The sequence below is a fragment of the Lissotriton vulgaris genome, chromosome 2_1 (genome assembly GCF_964263255.1).
Source record: "Lissotriton vulgaris chromosome 2_1, aLisVul1.2, whole genome shotgun sequence".
In the NCBI taxonomy this organism is placed as follows: Eukaryota; Metazoa; Chordata; class Amphibia; order Caudata; family Salamandridae; genus Lissotriton; species Lissotriton vulgaris.
Genome location: NC_141687.1, coordinates 1,769,350,684 through 1,769,368,452, shown reverse-complemented (window position 1 = coordinate 1,769,368,452; position 17,769 = coordinate 1,769,350,684). Strand labels below are relative to the sequence as shown.

At 49.6% G+C, this 17,769-nt stretch overlaps 1 protein-coding gene across 1 annotated transcript in view; it reads left to right on the top strand.

The window, feature by feature from the left end:
- The window catches only part of LOC147733265 (sperm-specific sodium:proton exchanger-like), a 4,638,748-nt gene that overhangs the window by 4,480,587 nt on the left and 140,392 nt on the right, over positions 1-17,769 (top strand). The window lies entirely within an intron of this gene.

The following is a 17,769-nucleotide window of genomic DNA, read 5'->3' as shown; positions in this document are numbered from 1 at the left end:
GACGTGATCGAGCAATATCTGCTGAATAACCCCTGTAGGAGAGTAGGGTCTGCAATCCTATGATCACCCAGATTTTTTGCTTTTGTTTCACTGGTTTACGACTTTCTCTGGCTGTGGGCCTGCCAATCAGACCCACAGCCTGGCTGTTCTCTCTCTAAATTACGATATGTGCCCTAGGTGCATTTACCAATTGGTACTGGCCACCTTATCAGACCCTGTAACACAGGGCATAGGTGTACCCAGGGCCGCCAGGGGCTGCAGCATGTATTATGCCACCCCTGGCTGGCCTCCTAAATCTGACACAACTGGCTGCATGACAGCTGGGGCAAAGTCGTGTAATCACCCTTTGCTTTAGATATAGTAGCCCTATATCTAACCCTCCAATGGACACCCGAGTTCCTATCAGTCACTCCTATGGCAGGCCTTGACAATCCTGAAGGCAGAGTGCATGGGCTTGTGTGAACTGAGCTCTGGCCCGAGCCGAGCCCGGTTGCAGCTTGCGGAATCAAGACCCAATGGCTGTTCCATGATAGCGCGTACCATAACGGTAACTTCGGTGTCGCGTTATCCAGACATGTCGAGTAAGGTGTCATACGAATCGGGATGCTGCCCTCTCACCAACTCTGGCGACGAGGTTAGCATTCCGCCCTTCTAGAGGGACACGACATGTACGTAACTGTGAACCCCGGTTAAAGTTAACGAAAGCCTCAGCTCCACAAAATGGATGCTGCCACCACAGACACGAGTCTGACCTCCTGCTGCTGGGAGTCCTTCCAGCGAGGAGCACTTGGACAAAGGGTTTCCTGTCGAGGGCGGTGTTCGCACCGTCCCAGACAGGGTTTGTGTATTCTGGGTAGGTAGGGCTTTTGCGAGAAGGTGACTGCGGAGTGGCACCCCGGTGCTCACTACGCATCTGCCGGTTAGAACCAGTTCCAGGGGCGACAGCCCTGGCCTGGGGAAAGTCCGGCAGGGGAGAGGGGCGTAACTACCCCCCTTCCTGGTCCCACCCTTAGGGCAGGACCTAGTCATGTACCCACCCCTTTCTTTAGGATAAAGGCCGGAGCGGGGACCCTTCCAAATTAGATCATCTTTGAATCAAGAATACTTTCTACGAAAGGACTTCAAGACTCTTCTCAAGATTTCTCCCTTGTGGCTAAGGAGTAGTCACCCTGCATCAGCGGGCACCATCTAAGAACTCTGCGGTTTGCTGTAAGTCCTTCCTCAAGAAATCCGACGGCCCAGCTCGACGAGAACCGGCTTCCCTGGCACCTCTGACCTCTACCCACGTCATCAGCTCAGCTGTGATCTGTGGGTGCGACGAGACCTCGAGGGACCGGCCATCATCAGAACCTGCACGCTCTTAAAAACCAGCACGACCATCGAGGTAACTCTCTGGTGAGTGCTCTGGGGTCCGAGAAGCCCCGACCCTGAGCCGCTCCAGCACCGAAGTGCAGTCTCCCAGTATCTCCACGATCTGCGTGGGGCCCTTCTGCTCGCTGCTCAGCACGTTGTCTGGTCACTCGCCGCTGGCTTGTGTCCTTCTGTGACGACACCCGAGAATCATCACTGCCGGCCTGGTTGCTCCAGACTGGCCCTTGCTTCCATCTTTTCGAGAAGCACTCCGGACCCTCCTGGTCCACTCAAGACGCCGACAGCGACATCCGTCGTGGGACAGCTCGCACCTCCACCGTGGTCGCCGACAACGCCTCCTGGTCCGAGAGACTGTAGAGCCTAGCGTCGCCCACTCACCTGGTCGAGGTGACGGCCAACCGGTGCCTTCCTGGTACCCTCTGACTACTGGCTAGTAGTACGAACTTGGTCCCCTCTGCTTTCAGGTTTCATCACTCTCCGATCCAGGCTTGGATCTCTACGAACTATTCAGCACTGGTCGCCGGCCAGCAACTCCTTTTTCTTCCGGCTCCTGGCTCGTCAGCGAAGACCCCGACGCCTGTAAGACTTGTGCAGCCGCAGCCCTCGTGGCTAGGTAACTCGGCATTTCAGTGCCTGCATAGCCTCCTTACTCTAGGGTCCCGAGTCCCTCGCTTCCGACTTGCCTTAATCTTTCCGTGTCCCCGGACACTTGTTTTAAACTGTGCACTTGAAGTATTTACTAAAGAGATTTGGGTTGTGCTTAGTACCCTGTCCTCATAAAGAGTACAGGGCTGTTGTGATTCTTAATAAATATACTGTTTATTTTCATAACACTTGTGTGGTGTCCTTTCACTGGGTGTTCAAGGGGTACATGTGTGGTAAACAGCTGGCTTAACACGCCCTCTCGAGTCTTTAGCCTTAGACTGCTCGTATCCACGCTACTAGGATAGCTGGTCTATAGGTTGACTTACAACCAAACACAATAAGGGTCGTTGGAACGATACATAGCGGTCGCTAGGATAGCGAACGTTGCATATCGGGCCAACTTCTCACATTGGTGAGCAGCGGTTGGGATTTGAGCTTGCTGTTGTTTTACCACACGTATCCTAAGAATATCTTGTTGAAAGATCGCACAAGTACTGTTAGTACATATAACTAAAGCTTAGAATACTCTGAGTTCTACTGAACCAGCTGTTGTAGCTCCTCAAGGCTTAGCACACCTTGGCTACAACTCTTAGCCAGGGTACAGTAGGAAAACACATAGTGTAGGTAGGTGCATCACTTACACCACACTAGAAACAGTATGTCGGGCCAAGGAGGAAACTCTGAGTCTCCCCTTGTGTCAGTTGACCCTCCACAGGTCATCCCTTCAGGATATACTGTGCTGAGCTTCAAGGAGTTAAGACGATTGTGTCACTCCCGGAAGATTCAGCAGGGGTCTAACCCCACAACGTCCTTTCTGATTGGTCTCTTGGAGACTTATGATGCCAGAAGAGCTGAGAAACTTCGTAGCTCTTCTAATCCAGAAGGAGACATGCCTCCCCTCGAGGGAACCCGGGACGATCCTGACCTCATTCACCTCGCAACCGAGAACGAGGATGTGGAGGAGGATGAGGATGAGGATCTCTCAGGGGACGAGGCAGATAAGGGACAGGTAGAAGTCGTCAGACTAACACGGTCCAACTTGAGCAGACACGATAGTGGTACGGGGGGAACCCCGGCGCTACTGTCGGTTCCGCTTAACCTGGGGAATGGACGAGCCCGATCTCTGTCAAGAGACTCTGGCAGATCCCTTCATACCAACGGCTCTCACAACTCTTCTCAAAGAGGGATGACATCCCCTCAGAGGAGAGTGTACGAAGCGAAAGAAAGGGCAGCTAATCTAAGGATCGAAAGGGAAGAACTTGCCCTGGCCAAGGAAAAGCTTGCTTTCGCTAGAGAGCAACAGTTAAGTGGGGCAATCCCCACTGGTGGCAGCAATGTACCTAGTAATAGGGAAAAGAGTTTCGATACGAAACACCTTGGGAAGATAGTGCCCCCCTTTAAACAAGGGGACGACATCCACAAATGGATTACTGCTTTGGAGAGGGCCTGCACTGTGCAAGGTGTTCCCCAGAGTCAGTGGGCAGCTATCTTGTGGCTCTCCTTTGAAGGCAAAGGAAGAGACAAGCTTCTCACCACAAGGGTAGAGGACGCTAATAATTACCAAGTCTTGAAGAAAACACTCGTTGAAGGGTTCGGCCTAACCACTGAGCAGTACAGGGTGCTGTTCAGGGATACCCAGAAAACGCAGTCTCAAGATTGGTCTGATTTTGTCGATTGTGCCACTAAGGCTTTTGAGGGCTGGTTGCTGGGCAGTAAGGTTACTGATTACAAAGGATTGTATAATTTGATGATGAGAGAACAAATTTTAAACAATTGTCAGAACCAGTTGTTGCATCAGCATCTTGTCGACTCGGATCTGACCTCTCCTCAAGAATTGGGGCAGAAGGCAGACAAATGGGTTCGTACGAGAGTTAAACAGAACCAGGGCCAGAATCAAGGTGGTCAGAAGAAAGCAGACCAGAAGGGTAAAGATTCTAAGGGGGAACAAAATGACCAGAAGTCTTCGACAGGTCCCCAACAACCCAAAGAGGGTGGGGGTCAGGCTCCCCAAAAGAAGAAAGAAGGCCAATCCAAAAGATGGTGCCAGTACTGTAAAAGTAAATCTCACTGGTTTAGTGAGTGCACCAAGAAAGGAGGAGGGCAGACTCCTGCCACTGCAGCCCCTAAGGCACCTGTGCCCCCTAGTACAGTCAGCAGTGGTAGTGCGCCTCCCAAGGGTTTAGTAGGGTTAACCCTGGGTTCTGAGGGGCGTGACAACTTAGTTGGCACACTCACTCAGGCTGTCCTTGTCAGTACAGGGGACGCGGACGTGTCCCCTGACATAAGTCCCAATACGCTGGGCAAATACCGACAGACGCCTTTCATAAATGGAAAGATGGCTCAGGCCTATAGGGACACTTGTGCCAGCGTCACCATGGTGACGCCGAACTTTGTGGACCCTGGACAGATCATGCCAGGTACAGAATTCCTGGTGACCAATGCAAGCAATGTCACTACCAATCACAGTATGGCAATTGTAGCTTTCTCCTGGGGAGGGGTAACTGGCCAAAAGAAGGTTGTAGTTAGTCCAGACCTCCCAGTGGATTGTTTGTTGGGCAATGATTTGGAGTCGTCACAATGGTCAGAAGTGGAGCACCGGACTCACATGGAAATGTTAGGTTTGCCAGCACATGTGTTCGCTGTGACTAGGTCACAGGTCAGGAGATGCCCCACTGAACAGGTGCTGGATCCTGGAACAACGGACCAGACACCTCCCAAGAAAAAGAGCAGTAGGGTTAAGGCTGCGCCTTCCCCCTTGCCCCAGGTCGAGGATCAAGTCTCAGAGGAGGCTGACCTACAGGAATTGAGGGAAACTGAGCCGAGAGAGTTCGAACTTGATCAAGTTGAATTCTTGGGCTCAGGGGGACCCTCAAGGGAAGATCTGGGGAAGGACCAGTTAGACTGCCCTTCTCTTGAACCCCTCAGACAGCAGGCTGCTGCTGAGGCTGCTGGGAACGCCACAGGTACCCACAAGGTATACTGGGAAGGTGGACTCCTGTACACTGAGTCAAGAGACCCCAAGCCTGGCATGACCAGGAGGCTGGTCGTCCCCTTGTCTCAGCGTGGTTTCCTACTTACCTTGGCCCATGAGATTCCCTTAGCAGGTCACTTAGGCCAGACGAAAACGTGGGACAGGCTTGTCTCGCACTTTCACTGGCCCCACATGAATGAAGATACCAAGGAGTTTTGCCGCTCCTGTGTCACTTGCCAAGCCAGTGGTAAGTCAGGTGGCACGACAAAGGCCCCCCTTATACCAATGCCTGTGGTGGGGGTGCCCTTTGAACGGGTGGGGATCGACATCGTCGGTCCCATGGAACCACCAACAGCATCAGGGCACAAGTTTATACTGGTGGTAGTGGATCATGCCACCAGGTACCCTGAAGCTATTCCCCTTAGGACCACTACAGCACCTGTTGTGGCAAGAGCCCTAGTTGGAGTGTTCTCCAGAGTGGGCTTCCCTAAGGAGGTCGTCTCCGACAGAGGTGCAAACTTTATGTCGAGCTACTTAACTGCTATGTGGAAGGAATGTGGTGTCAACTACAAGTTCACTACACCCTATCATCCACAATGCAATGGGCTTGTTGAGAGATTCAACAGGACCCTAAAAGGGATGATTCATGGACTACCGGAAAAGCTTCGGCGTAGATGGGACGTCCTGATCCCCTGCCTCTTGTTCGCCTACAGAGAAGTCCCACAGAAGGGGGTTGGCTACAGCCCTTTTGAACTTTTGTACGGGCATCCTGTAAGAGGACCCCTGTGTTTGGTGAAGGAAGGATGGGAGAGACCTCTCAAAAAGCCTGCAGCCAACATAGTGGACTATGTGCTCGGCCTCCGCTCGCGGATGGCTGAATACATGGAGAAGGCATCCGAAAACCTTAAGGCCAGCCAAGAACTCCAAAAAACTTGGCATGACCAAAAGGCTGTCTTGACTGTTTACCAGCCCGGACAGAAGGTGTGGGTGTTGGAGCCAGTGGCCCCAGCAGCACTCAAGGACAAATGGTCCGGGCCCCACACCATCCTGGAGAAAAAGGGAGAGGTCACCTACCTGGTCGACCTGGGAACTCCCCGGAGCCCCCACAGGGTGCTTCATGTCAACAGGCTAAAAGCATATGTCGACAGGAAGGACATGAGTTTGCTCATGGCCCTAGATGAGGGACAGGAAGAGGAGAGCGACCCTCTCCCCGACCTACTCTCTCAGAATCCTGACGATGGCTCGGTAGATGGTGTTGTCTTTTGTGGCAGCCTCTCCGAACATCAACAGAGCGACTGTAAACAGGTTCTTCAGTCGTTCCGACATCTGTTTTCTCTGACACCCAGTCAGACCGATTGGTGCACCCATGAGGTCGACACTGGTGACAGCTTGCCCGTAAAGAGTAAAATCTACAGGCAGCCTGATCACGTTAGAGACTGCATCAAAAGTGAAGTGCAGAAAATGTTGGAGCTGGGAGTCATTGAACCCTCGGATAGCCCTTGGGCTAGTCCCGTAGTTCTAGTGCCGAAACCTCACACCCAGGGTGGTAAGAGAGAGATGAGGTTCTGCGTAGACTACAGGGGTCTCAATGCAGTCACTAAGACTGACGCCCACCCAATACCAAGGGCAGACGAGCTTATTGATAGGCTGGCCTCGGCCAACTACTTAAGTACGTTTGACCTGACAGCTGGGTATTGGCAAATCAGGTTAGCTGAGGACGCCAAGCCTAAAACCGCGTTTTCAACCCCTGGTGGGCATTATCAGTTCGTGGTGATGCCCTTTGGTCTGAAAAATGCACCTGCCACCTTCCAACGGTTGGTGAATCACGTCCTTACTGGGCTGGATGACTTCTGTGCGGCGTATCTTGACGATATCGCTGTCTTTAGCTCCACCTGGGAGGATCACCTGGTCCACCTGCGGAAGACATTGGAGGCGCTGCAAGCAGCAGGCCTCACTATCAAGGCCACCAAGTGCCAGATAGGGCAGACACAGGTTGTATACCTGGGCCACCTTGTAGGTGGAGGTCAGGTTCAGCCACTGGAGAGCAAGATACAGTCAATCAGGGACTGGGCTCCTCCAACCACCCAGACTCAGGTTCGAGCTTTCTTGGGCCTGACTGGTTACTACAGGAAGTTTGTCAGGAACTATGGTTCCATCGTGACACCATTAAACGAACTGACAAGTAAGAAAATGCCAAAAAAGGTTCAGTGGACAGCGAGCTGTCAAAAAGCATTCAATGACCTAAAGCAGGCCATGTGCACGGCGCCTATCCTCAAGAGTCCGGACTACTCCAAACCATTCATTGTCCAAACAGATGCTTCTGAGTTGGGTGTGGGAGCTGTTCTTTCTCAACTGAATTTTGATGGTCAAGACCAGCCCATTGCTTTTATAAGCAGACGGCTGACCCCTAGAGAGAAAAATTGGTCAGCTATTGAGAGGGAGGCCTTTGCTGTGGTTTGGGCCCTGAAGAAGCTGAGGCCATACTTGTTTGGCACTCACTTCAAGATTCAGACCGACCATAAGCCCCTCTTGTGGCTAAATCAGATGAAGGGTGAAAACCCCAAACTGCTTAGGTGGTCCATTTCCCTACAGGGGATGGACTTCACAGTGGAACACAGACCTGGTACTGATCATGGCAATGCCGATGGGCTCTCCAGATATTTCCACTTAGAACAAGAAGACTCACCTGGTCAAGGTTAGCTAGTTGTTCCGACGTTTGGGGGGGGGTCATGTAGGAGAGTAGGGTCTGCAATCCTATGATCACCCAGATTTTTTGCTTTTGTTTCACTGGTTTACGACTTTCTCTGGCTGTGGGCCTGCCAATCAGACCCACAGCCTGGCTGTTCTCTCTCTAAATTACGATATGTGCCCTAGGTGCATTTACCAATTGGTACTGGGCCACCTTATCAGACCCTGTAACACAGGGCATAGGTGTACCCAGGGCCGCCAGGGGCTGCAGCATGTATTATGCCACCCCTGGCTGGCCTCCTAAATCTGACACAACTGGCTGCATGACAGCTGGGGCAAAGTCGTGTAATCACCCTTTGCTTTAGATATAGTAGCCCTATATCTAACCCTCCAATGGACACCCGAGTTCCTATCAGTCACTCCTATGGCAGGCCTTGACAATCCTGAAGGCAGAGTGCATGGGCTCGTGTGAACTGAGCTCTGGCCCGAGCCGAGCCCGGTTGCAGCTTGCGGAATCAAGACCCAATGGCTGTTCCATGATAGCGCGTACCATAACGGTAACTTCGGTGTCGCGTTATCCAGACATGTCGAGTAAGGTGTCATACGAATCGGGATGCTGCCCTCTCACCAACTCTGGCGACGAGGTTAGCATTCCGCCCTTCTAGAGGGACACGACATGTACGTAACTGTGAACCCCGGTTAAAGTTAACGAAAGCCTCAGCTCCACAAAATGGATGCTGCCACCACAGACACGAGTCTGACCTCCTGCTGCTGGGAGTCCTTCCAGCGAGGAGCACTTGGACAAAGGGTTTCCTGTCAAGGGCGGTGTTCGCACCGTCCCAGACAGGGTTTGTGTATTCTGGGTAGGTAGGGCTTTTGCGAGAAGGTGACTGCGGAGTGGCACCCCGGTGCTCACTACGCATCTGCCGGTTAGAACCAGTTCTAGGGGCGACAGCCCTGGCCTGGGGAAAGTCCGGCAGGGGAGAGGGGCGTAACTACCCCCCTTCCTGGTCCCACCCTTAGGGCAGGACCTAGTCATGTACCCACCCCTTTCTTTAGGATAAAGGCCGGAGCGGGGACCCTTCCAAATTAGATCATCTTTGAATCAAGAATACTTTCTACGAAAGGACTTCAAGACTCTTCTCAAGATTTCTCCCTTGTGGCTAAGGAGTAGTCACCCTGCATCAGCGGGCACCATCTAAGAACTCTGCGGTTTGCTGTAAGTCCTTCCTCAAGGAATCCGACGGCCCAGCTCGACGAGAACCGGCTTCCCTGGCACCTCTGACCTCTACCCACGTCATCAGCTCAGCTGTGATCTGTGGGTGCGACGAGACCTCGAGGGACCGGCCATCATCAGAACCTGCACGCTCTTAAAAACCAGCACGACCATCGAGGTAACTCTCTGGTGAGTGCTCTGGGGTCCGAGAAGCCCCGACCCTGAGCCGCTCCAGCACCGAAGTGCAGTCTCCCAGTATCTCCACGATCTGCGTGGGGCCCATCTGTTCGCTGCTCAGCACGTTGTCTGGTCACTCGCCGCTGGCTTGTGTCCTTCTGTGACGACACCCGAGAATCATCACTGCCGGCCTGGTTGCTCCAGACTGGCCCTTGCTTCCATCTTTTCGAGAAGCACTCCGGACCCTCCTGGTCCACTCAAGACGCCGACAGCGACATCCGTCGTGGGACAGCTCGCACCTCCACCGTGGTCGCCGACAACGCCTCCTGGTCCGAGAGACTGTAGAGCCTAGCGTCGCCCACTCACCTGGTCGAGGTGACGGCCAACCGGTGCCTTCCTGGTACCCTCTGACTACTGGCTAGTAGTACGAACTTGGTCCCCTCTGCTTTCAGGTTTCATCACTCTCCGATCCAGGCTTGGATCTCTACGAACTATTCAGCACTGGTCGCCGGCCAGCAACTCCTTTTTCTTCCGGCTCCTGGCTCGTCAGCGAAGACCCCGACGCCTGTAAGACTTGTGCAGCCGCAGCCCTCGTGGCTAGGTAACTCGGCATTTCAGTGCCTGCATAGCCTCCTTACTCTAGGGTCCCGAGTCCCTCGCTTCCGACTTGCCTTAATCTTTCCGTGTCCCCGGACACTTGTTTTAAACTGTGCACTTGAAGTATTTACTAAAGAGATTTGGGTTGTGCTTAGTACCCTGTCCTCATAAAGAGTACAGGGTTGTTGTGATTCTTAATAAATATACTGTTTATTTTCATAACACTTGTGTGGTGTCCTTTCACTGGGTGTTCAAGGGGTACATGTGTGGTAAACAGCTGGCTTAACACGCCCTCTCGAGTCTTTAGCCTTAGACTGCTCGTATCCACGCTACTAGGATAGCTGGTCTATAGGTTGACTTACAACCAAACACAATAAGGGTCGTTGGAACGATACATAGCGGTCGCTAGGATAGCGAACGTTGCATATCGGGCCAACTTCTCACAACCCCTGCATGTTGTCGGGTGATATTGAGGCAGATATTAATCTTTTTCAAATGTGGCTTGCGCGCTGTTTGAAGGAGCTGGCGCCACCTGAGCGGCCCTCTAAGATCTCGTCCCGCGCTTCTGCTCCATGGTTCACCCCAGCGCTTAACTGCAGCCGTAGGCTATGTAAGAAAGCTGAAAGAGCACGGAGAGTAAGCTATCTGGAACCCTTGAAGGAGGCTTATAAGAACAGTATCAGGGCCTACCATAGGGAGATTTATCTGGGGAAAAAAGAATACTTCGCCAGACGAATTGAGGAGGCCAGTAACACCAGCAAAGAGATTTTCCTGGTGGTGAAGGAATTTACCTCTCCGGCTGCCATTACACCTAAATGCTCCTTTTCGGAACCTTGGGTGCTCCAACTGGCAAGCTTTTTTGCGAATAAGATCACGAGCATCCAGGAAACTTTTCTCAGCTGGTGTGGCTGGGGGTATGCTTAACCCAGGACTCGGCATTCCTGTAGCGGCCATTGTACAGCCTACTCTAGTGACCTTTCCCCCTATTGACCTTCAAACCTCCCTGGAAGTGCTCTCTAAAATGAAATCCGGCTCCCCACTCGATCCATGCCCCGCAAAATTTCTAGCCAAAATGGCACACGTAGTTAACCCGATCGTCAATCCAATCTTAAATCGGTCTTTGGAAACAGGTATCGTGCCTTTGGCTTGGAAACAGGCGATGGTTCTCCCCCTTCTAAAAAAGCCGTCCCTGGACCCCAGTATCCATGCCAATTATCGGCCGATCTCGTTGCTTCCAGTCCTTGCTAAGGTGGCTGACAAACATGTGCACTCTGTCCTGTCCAACTTTGTTGAGTCCCATGAGATCCTGCACTATACCCAGTCCGGTTTCAGGGCTAATCTGGGCACTGAATCGGCACTGTTGGAGGTGTCAGAGGCTATCAAGGAAGTTCCTGACAATGTAGGGAAAGCCCTGTTAGTGTTATTAGATCTTTCGGCGGCATTTGACACCGTTCCCCATGACCGCCTCCTATCAAGCCTCTTGGAGATCGGTGTTCGGGGAACAGTGTTCAGATGGTTTGAGTCGTTTCTATCCAACCGACAACAGACAGTCTGGGCCCCGGAGTATTCTGCTTTAGTGCCGTTTTGGAGGTGGGAGTTCCTCAGGGGTCGATCCTGAGCCCCACTCTTTTTAATATCTATATGTCCCCTCTCGCGGCACTGGCGGAGTCTTTCGGCGCCCAGATTGTCTCGTACGTCGATGACATTCAGCTTCTTTTCACATGCTGTAGAAACTCAGACTTTGATGGCGAGAGCATTAAGAACTGCCTGGAAGCTGTATTTGCCTGGTTTCAACTTAATCAGCTGAAATGCAACTCCGACAAGTCTGAGCTTCTATTCTTTGGGTGCCCCCCTGACCCTGGCTGGAAGGCCTGGTGGCCTATGGGGATGTGTCCCCCCTCCACTGACTCTATGGTAGCTAAGAATCTTGGAATCAAGTTGGATAACTGTCTCTCACTAAAACCTCAAATTCTTGGTCTGGTTGGGCAGTGCTTCGGGTTACTAAAAATGTTAAGGAAATTCCTCCCTTTCCTTTCCATCGCTCATAAGAAAACAACGGTGCAAGCTCTGGTTGGATCAAGATTGGATTATGCAAATGTACTCTACCTTGGCCTGCCAGAACAGCTTTTGTCTCCCCTACAGGTAGTGCAGAACTCGGCAGCTTGTGCAATCTTCGACCTTGGCCACAGGTCTCATGCTACTGCTCTTTTGAAATCTTTGCACTGGTTGCCAATCCGGCAATGCATTAGGTTCAAGGCTCTCACCACTGCGTTTAAAGCCCTTCATGGCATTGGGGCTATATATTTGCGGAAGAGAGTTGGCTTTCACCATCCATCTAGAGCCTTAAGATCGGCTGCCCTGCCACAGTGCCGGAAATTAGGCGTGCGCGGACCGGGGGCCGGTCCTTTAGATATCTGTGCCCGTGGGTCTGGAATGCTTTGCCACTCGCTCTGAGAAAGAACGAGGACTTAGCCTCTTTCAGGAAAGAGCTAAAAACGTGGCTGTTCTGTCTCTAATCTCTCTTCCGATGCCGGGGTTATGCTATGTTAGGTCTGTCAGCGCTGGGACACTCTGCTTGAGTAGCTGAGCGCTCAATAAAACTCCCGATAACATAACATAACATAACATTTTACGATCATCATGAGGAGAGCCAAGATTGGATAGAATCAGTTGCACCGACGCTCCTCCATGCCTTGGAGGCCTATACTTGGTGTCCACCCAGCTGTTTAAGACATCTGAGTGGAGAACTGCAAAGTGCCTATTTCAGAAAGGCCATCATCCTTTGCAGTGTCTGACCTGTCCTACATGACAGTAATTGTCCACAGAGGACAGTAAGGACACGCCCCATTTCTCGTGGCACCGGGGCCGGTTGGTGGCGGCTGCTGCAAGCTGCCCTAAGTGTAAACAAGCATTTGTAATGCAATAGGTCTTGCAATACTGAAAGTTTGAGCTATTGGCGATGCATTATTGTTTGCAACAGCAATAGCTCAAACTTTCAGTAATGCGAGACCAATTGCATTGCAAATGCTTGTTCTCAAAGGAATGAATCCTTTTTGGAATGTGTGGTGAAAGTTTACTTTGTTGTTCATAAAGCAGAATAGACTAGATGGGTTAGCTCAAGTAATATCCATTCACCAGTAGGAGACCACAAGATGTGTTTAAATAAGTCTTCAACATGGTTTTACGATTTGGTATTACTTATGATTAATTATTTTCTTCCCAATGCTCCTAATTTCAACGTTATTTTGGGCAAGATCAAATCACCAGTGGCCGCAATTCATTACCGTCAGCCCTCCATGTCAGTTCATCATGTTCATGCGTTTGTTGCACTTGGCTGGTTTCTAGGTGATAAATCCTTGTTTCTGCCTTTTTTGGTCGAGACTAGGCAGCGCGAATTGCGCTGTCAGCAAGTCCTGTAGTATTAAATAAAACGAGGTAGCTCCCGCCTGCTGCTCACCAATTGGTAAGTGCAGTGTCGGTGTTCTTTGTTGCCCCATAATTGTTTGAGGTAGCGAACGTCACTTGCGATTTTTTCTCAGTGCAGCACTGACCATCTACAGTTAAGCTTCCACAGCGTAATTGTTATTTGGGGAACTCTTTTTTGCTTCATGCTTGTGTCACTGCTCACTGCTCCATGCATGACTGTGTCGTCCCCTCCACCTCCAACTTCCCTCGGTGTCGTCACCCCCTCACCATGGATGCAGCGCTTTTACTTTCACAATATCAGCATGTCACAGTTTAAGATTAGCGGCCGACCACCTTGCTCATTAGCTCTGGCAAGTTCAGCAGAGTAGGCTGGCTCCGGCTCCCAGGTCATCTGTTTGAGGGATGGCTCTCTGGGCAGTTGCAAAATAAGGCCAGCGAGGAGGTGGTGCCACGCAGAGGTCAATTGCAAGTGAAAGAACGGGGCCAGATCATGCGCGCAGACAGCGGTCATTAAAGCCAGTTACCCATCGCTCAGACGATCGAGGGACCTCTGTTCAGTCTCTTTTCATTTCAGTTTATTTTTTGCAATTCTCGCCCCTCCCTTCTCCATTTATTTTTAGGTCGAAGCCTAGAGCTGTGCACATGCGCAGTCTCGCTGGCGAGATTTAGTGTTTTCAGGAGGTTTTGGTAACAGACTTTAAGCCCCGCCCCTCTTTCCCATTGGCTGGTGTCACCGTTTATGCTAAACTGTGGCCAGCCATTGGGAAAGAGCTTGTGGTGACGTACACTTTTCTCTATTTCTGCTGTCCCACTTGGACGGACTGGCCTGACTTCCTTCTGCCGTAAAAGCTTTGTTATCTTTCTGAGGTCAAACAGATGGCCCCATAAAGATAACAAAACAAAGGAAAGCAGGTCGAGGCCGTTCAAGTGGGACAGCAGAAAAAGAGAAAACCCGGGGTGCATGGCGAGCGCATGTTTCCCTTGCAGCCCCCGCATTAGCAATGCTCCAGGGATGAGAAGCACTCGTTATTACAGCCATTGTTCGGCGAAGGCTGCCCGTCTCGCTAGCTCTCCTTTCGAGTATCTGTTTTTTTTATCTTGGAGGGAAGGAGGGTGGGTGTTCATGCATACTTGTGCGCCTGGGCTGAGGTGTCCTCTATATGAAGGACTGCCTGTCTGCTAAGGGTAGTGTGCGGTTATTTGCTAGTGTTTCTTCTTCATTGGTTATAGACATTGAAATACCCGCGACGGAGAAAGGATGTTATAGGTATCATTTTCTGCTCAACATATCATTGAAGATTTCCTGGCTAAAGAATGTTCTTGCCTAAAATGCTTGTGTCTCACTAGTTGGTGGAATAGTACACCATTAAAAGAGGCAACAAAATGCAGGTGGGAGAGAGCAAGGAAGGCGTGGTCCAGGGACCAAAGCAGAACAGCATAGGAAATAGAAATGAAAAGGCGAAGAATCCAACCCCCCTACTAGAAAGGGAGCCCTTGCCGCAGTCACCCTTGAACTATGGTTTATCTATATCCGAAGCCTTTCTCCTGTTCCTCTCTCTCAATAGCCATCCGCGTCACTGACATCTAGCATTTGTATCTTCCAAAGCTGTACTACAAGACAGGTTGTTTTCACAATCTTCTTTTTATTTTATTTTATTTTTCTTAACTTGATTCTGACCCTCTGATGTCTTCCTCCTAATTGTAAAGCGCGCTGATGCCCTTGGGTCATGTTTGCGGTATAACAAATTAAATAAATACAAAGTGGTTGAGAGGGTGGCTGATGGCGGAATGTGGGCTGAATTAAAAGATAGATCAGCTCCTGTCATGGAGCGCTTGTTTCGAAACGTTCCCCTCAAGGCACCAAAGCCCGTTCTCGGGATCAAGCGAGTCGCTTTCCGGAGATGTGTGCTTAAACGGACTCGGGTGAACTCCGAGCCCCCACCAGCGCCAGAACAGTCTGCCAGAGATAAAAAAATATAGATACATACAAGCACTTTTCGGCTGAGCAATCAGCAGTTTCATTAATGCTTCCCTTGGACAAAGAGATAGAAATTAACTCGGCAAAATATAACAGCGAGCTCTGGAGCTGCAGGGGCCAGGCTTCAGCCCTGTGGTGAGATCACCAGGCTGTTTTTGCCTCTTGGCCTCTGCGTCGAGGAGCTTCAGTCATTCACCCCCAGCAGTCAGCGTGTTTAGGGGCTAGCGCGGACGAGGGCCTCTCTGGGACTCTCTGGGCGCTGCGGGTGGGTGTCGAGGAATGAAAATGTGCCTACCGACTGCAAAAACAAGGTGCGAGTACGTAGTCCCACCCAGGCTCCCCGGACTTAGCGTGTGGGTAGGTTTCATGCGCTCGTTCTACTGAGGACAGGAAAACCACCTTGAGGTGTCCTACGCCGGGGAGACGACAGGAGCAAGCGCTCCGTAATTTCCGAGTTTCATCAGACCTGGGCGGGACTACGTACTCGCACCTTATTTTTGCAGTGGGTAGGCACACTTCCACCCATAGTACTTAGTGTAGATAGTCTTTAGGTCCTCATGAAATGCATTGTATCGCTTCAAACACTTTTGCATGAAACATGTTGACCATGGATATAGAGTAGGGACATGCTTCACTAGATCCTTAAGCCAGAGAGCCTCCACTTTGTTTGTTTTTAGTAAGGTGGGTTACCACTTTATTAAAATTCCTCTGTGGACTACCCAACTCATACTTTTATTAATGATCAGAGATGACTATGATATGGCCCTTAAAAAGTATCTGTCACAACTGACCTAACAATGCAAAAGGAATTCAGGTAGGTATTCAGGAAAGGCAAATGACAGTGGACACTGTAAAACAGAATAGTAATAGTTGGACGATTACTATATTAAAATCGGTTGTTAAATTACTTGACTTGGGCAATATGTCAACCAAAAATATCTAGGGCAATTTTGCTGAAACCTACTCCTTCCGCATACCAACTTTAAGTCCCGAAGGGAAATGAAACTCAAGTTTACTATTCTGACAGCATAAAATAATAATACTTACCTTACCATATATTTGGAGATGCTTGACTTTAAAGACGTGCGTTCGCTTCAAGAAACGTTTTCACTGAAAGGAAATGTACATCACTCAAAAGGTCACAATGTCTAAAACATGCCCACACGTTTATTGCATAAACATTCATTGCCACTGATACTTTATGGAATTTGTTTTCACAGCAACAATGATCAAGGAGTAACAGTAATTTTCCACGAAAACATCATTTAGAAGGTCACTGTAATATAATATTTTGTCAAATGGATGGGCCATAAAAATGCCCTTTTATGGTCAGACAGTAGATGTGTAAAAAGGTCAAAAGGAATGTGTTGGTAGACCTTTCCCTTAAACAGATCAGAGAGAACAATTTCCTCCATTTCAATGCTACTTCGGTCATTTCTGGGAAAGGCAGCAGTCGTAAAGCACCACACAAACAAGATATTCTGCCTCCAGAACATCCGCAAGAAGTACTAACAGCGAAATGTGAGCAATAGTGTAGGCGAACTATGGCAAGATACATATGGCATCGACTATCTCTTTAACAGCTTAGCTTGTGTTCCGCATGTTTACGTCCAGATTTTTCCAAAATCCTTATGCCAATAACACTTGAAAAATATTCTGCCACACAAGGGAATAATCAAGCAAGGTTTTTAAACTAAACATGGATTAACTTCAGATGTAACAGAAAACATGTTTGCTTTCGTGTGTTTTGTATATTGTAAACGTGTGTTTTGTATATTGTTACTGTCACTGTACATCGTTAAACACAAAAAACAGAGTCCAAGGTCACCCATAAAAAAATATATTGTCTATCATTATTAGCAAAGGCTGTATTTTTTTAGGTTTGCAATGCCAATAGATGAAAACCCTTACAAATGCGAGACCTATTGCATTGAAAACGCTTGTTTTAAACGTAATGGTCTGACAAAGCTTTTGCAAATTCTGACCTAACAGAAATACCTTTTTTTTAAACTTTGCATTAAACTTTTTAGATCTCCTTTTATGGAAGGCGATTCCAGGTCTGCTGAGGCTTCACAGACTCACTTGTGTTTAATTTTGCATCCTGAGTACCAATTGTATCTGCTTTACTAGTTGCTATTACGGAGGGGAGCAACTGTACCCGAACTTCGTGGGGAGGAGGGCTTCTACTAAACAGTGTGGTTTGCTATCATTACACACACTGGGGGCGAGACAGTATTAGTATACATGTTTGGAAGGTCAAAAGATCTGGCTTTATTATGCTAACACATGGGAAAGGCATATGTCCATGCCTTTTCTTTCATGCTGTAGTACATTAAAGCCAGATATTTTGTCTTCACCAATGCATTCCCCTGAGACACGGAGCACTGGTGGAGCTCAGAGAGTGTCCATTAGACCTGCAAGCATCGGATGTCTGCTAGATGTTTGGTACCAAGTGAGCTCTGAGCATGTCAGAAAACAAGCACTAAAGGCCTACTGGAAAGTGTGTTTTCTGATAAAAAGTAGTATAAATAAATAAATAAATAAATAAATAAATAAATGAACTGCTTAGTGATTCTCAGCCTGATTCATCAATCTCCCGTTTTGCGAGGCCCTAATAGCGAATTATTGCGATTCGCTATTAAGAACTCGCAAAACGGGATTCATGTAGGATTAGCAAAATTTATTGCGATTCCTACTGAT